The following is a 4,146-nucleotide window of genomic DNA, read 5'->3' as shown; positions in this document are numbered from 1 at the left end:
GAAAAAAAAAAAAATGAAATTGGACCACCTTCTTATACCAAAGACAAGAATAAATTCAAAATGGATTAAAGACTTAAATATAAGGTGTGAAACCATAAAAATCCTAGAAGGAAACATAGGCAGTAAAATTTCAAACATCTCTCCTAGCAATATCTTTGACGATACATTTCCTAGTTCAAGGGGAAAAAAGGAGAAAACAAACAAATGGGACCACATCAAACTAAAAAGCTTCTGCGCAGCAAAAGAAACATCAACAAAATGAAAAGGGAAAACACTATATGGGAAAACATACTTGCCAATGATAAGGGTTTAATTTCCAAAATATACAAAGAACTCGTACAACTCAACCCAGGAAGACAAATAGTCCTATTAAAATGTGGACAAAGGGAGCCCTAGCCAGTTTGGCTCAGTGGATAGAGTATCAGCCTGCGGAGGGTCCCAGGTTTGATTCTGGTCAAAGACCCATACCTAGGTTGTAGGCTTCTCCCCAGCCCAGGCCCTGGTCAGGGCATGTGCAGGAGGCAACCAATTGATGTATTTCTCTCACATTGATGTTTATCTTTCCCTCTCTCTTCCACTCTCCCTAAAAATCAACGGGAAAATATCCTCAGGTGAGGATTAAGAAATATATATATATATATATACTAGAGGCCCAGTGCACTGATTCATACACACTGAAAGGAAATTAATTAGAAGAAATATTTTAGAGGCTGGGGAGGGACAGTGAGAGATTGGCCAGCAGGGAAGGAACTCTGGGAGGGCTCCAGGGCGTGTCTGGCACATCTCGTCCAATCCCCAATGGCTGGACCCCAGGAGCAAGCCAACCTACTGGTAAGAGTGTCTGCCCCCTGGTGGTCAGTGCATGTCATAGCGACTGGTTGAATGGTCAGATAATTAGCATATTAGGCTTTTATTATATAGGATGAGCAAAGGGGGAGGAGTGGGAGCAGAATAGAGGGAGTCAATGGGGGGGAAGGGGGAAGGAACATCTGTAATACTTTCAACAATAAAGATAAAAAAAATTTTAAATGGGTAAAGGACCTGAATAGAGACTTCTCTAAATATAGATGGCCAACAGACATATGAAAAAATACTCAATGTCACTAATCATCAGAGAGATGCAAATTAAAACTACAATGTGGTATCACCTCACATCTACCAGAATGACTACCATCAATAAAACAACAAATAGCCCAGCCAGTGTTGCTCAGTGGTTGAGCATTGGCCTGTGAACCAGAATGTCACAGCTCGATTCCTGGTCAGGGCACATGCCCAGGTAGGCAGCCAATCAATGATTCTCTCTCATCATTGATATTTCTCTCTCTCTCCCTCTCCTTTCCTCTCCGAAATTAATAAAAATATATTTTAAAAAATAAAACAACAATTGCGAGGAAGTGGAAAAAAGGAAATCCTACTACACTGGTGGGAATGCAGACTGGTGCAGCCTCTGTGGAGAACAGTATGGCGTTTCCTCAAAAAGTTAAAAATGGAACTGCCATTTGACCCAGTGATCCCATTTCTAGGAATATATCCTAAGAAACCAGAAACACCAATCAGAAAGGATATATGTACCCCTATGTTCATAGCAGCAGAAATTACAATAGCGAAGATCTGGAAACAGCCTAAGTGCCCATCAGCAGATGAGTGGATAAAAAGCTATGGTACATCTACACAATGGAATACCATGTGGCCTTAAAAAAGAAGGATTTCTTACCATTTGCAATAGCATGGAGGGACCTGGAGAGCATTAAGATGAGAAAAATAAGTAAGACAAAGACAAATATCGCATGATCTCCCTTATATGTGGAATCTAATGAACAACATAAACTGACAAACAAAATCGGTCCAGACGCATGGATGCCTGAAACAGGCTGACGAATCTCAGAGGAGAGGAGTGCGGGGGTTGGTGTGTGGGTTGGTGCTCTACCCACTGAGCACACCAGCCAGGGCTATGCCACTTTTTAGTTATCCATTCATCAGTTGACCGACATCTGGGTTGTTGACAGTTTTTGACTATTGTGAATAATGCTGCTATGAACATTTCTGTACATGTTTTGTGTAGACATGTATTTACTTCCCTCAAATATGTAAGTGGTAGTGGGAATCCTGATCATATTTTTAACTGAGTCTGTGTTTAACTTTTTGAGGAACTGCCAGACTATTTTCCAAAGAGGCTGCTCTACTTTTTATTTACAGCAGTTGTGTATGAGGGTGCCAATTTTTCTTTTCTTTTTTAAAATTTCTTTTTAAATATATCTTATTGATTTTTACAGAGAGGAGGAGAGAGAGAGAAACGTCAATGAGGGAGAAACATCGATCAGCTGCCTCCTGCACGCCCTCTTTTGGGGATTGAGCGCAACCAAGATACATGCCCTGGACAGGAATTGAACCCGGGACTCTTCAGTCCGCAGGCCAACACTCTATCCACTGTGCCAAACTGGCCAGGGCGAGGGTTCCAATTTCTCAGCACCCTAATTGGTATGGAATGGCATCCTGTGTGTAGTGGCATTTTTCTGATGGCTGATGGTGTTGAACATCTCTCCATGTGTTTCTTGGCCATTTGTATACCTTCTTGGAGGAAATGTCTATTCAAATATTCTCCCCATGTTTTAATTAGGTTATTTTCTTTTTATTAATAATTTGAAAGAAGTCCTTATGTATGCATGATACAAATCTCTTATCATATATATGATTTGCAAATTTTGTCTTCCATTCTTTTGGTTGTCTTTCACTTTCTTGTAATATATATTTTAAATATGTTTTTATTTATTTTAAGGAGAAAGGAAGTAGAGATGGCAAAGGCAGACACATATTTGGCTCAGCTGGGGGAGCTTCGCCTTGTGTCCCGAGAGGTTGCTGGCACGTACGGAAGGCAACTCATACGTGTTTCTCTCCCATATCAATCTTTCTCTCTCCCTCTTCCCTGGGTGAGGATTTTTTTTTTAAGTAGACATATTTTTGAAGTTGTTTGGCTCTGATGTATATTATGAAAGTATGAAGTAGAGCCACTAATGTTTATCATGCATCTATGTGCCAAGAACTTCCATAAATATTCCACCGTTTATTCTCTTCAACCACCCTATTATGTCAAGACTCACTGTTTTATAACAATCAGAATGGAAATTATACCTCACTCTTTTGTTTGTGTGTTTGTTTGTTAATCCTCACCCGAGGATATTTTTTCCATTGATTTTTAGAGAGAGTAGTAGAGGGGTGGGGGGAGAGAAAGAAACATCACTGTGAGAGAGACACATCCATTGGATGCCTCCCACACGCCCTGACTAGTGCAGGGGGATCGAACCTACAACCCAGGTAAGTGCCCTTGACTGGGAATCAAATCCGTGACCCTTCAGGCCAATGCTCTAACCACTTAGCACACCAGCCAGGGCTATACCTCATTCTTAGTTACCCACTATCATCTTTCAAAATCTCAGAAAACATTTTTTCCCATGATTTATTCTAGAACTTTGTCATGATCAATTTCAAGATGACTGGTCTATATATTCAGAATTTATCTTTCCCTTCATACTTACCTGTCTTCTTTTTTTCTGAAACCAAATCTATATATATAAAAGGCTAATATGCTAAGTGTCCGACCATCCTACTGGTCACTATGATGCACAATGACCACCAGGAGGCAGATGCTCAACACAGGAGCTGCCATGACACGCACTGACCATTTACAGAGAAATGGCACTGTGGACATGGCCCCTACAAAGCAACACTTGGCTTCCTCAAGTGGGACACAGGCCCCACCACCACCCCAGAGTGACAGCCCACCAAATCGCAGCCAACACTGCCGAGACCCCGTGGCCCAAAATGCAGCCGACAGCCCAGCCCAGCTGTGGGTAGTGGGTAATGATGTCACGTAGCAACGCCCAACTTCCTCTCCCTAGCGACTAGCCTCCTTGGAGTTTCTTCAGCCCAGGAACAGGACTTGCTTTAGAGCCAGGTGGAAACACTTTACACTGTAACCAAATGTCTGTGAAGCGTTTTCCTGTGCCTCATCTCATTTGATCCTCATCAACCGGTGGGTCGCGACCCCTTTGGTGGTCATACGACCCTTTCACAGGGGTCACCTAAGACCATCCTGCATATCCGATATTTACATGACGATTCACAATAGTAGCAACATTACAGTTATGA

The sequence above is a fragment of the Myotis davidii genome, unplaced genomic scaffold, assembly GCF_000327345.1.
Source record: "Myotis davidii unplaced genomic scaffold, ASM32734v1 scaffold839, whole genome shotgun sequence".
Taxonomy (NCBI): domain Eukaryota; kingdom Metazoa; phylum Chordata; class Mammalia; order Chiroptera; family Vespertilionidae; genus Myotis; species Myotis davidii.
Note: the sequence above shows the minus strand (reverse complement) of the source record.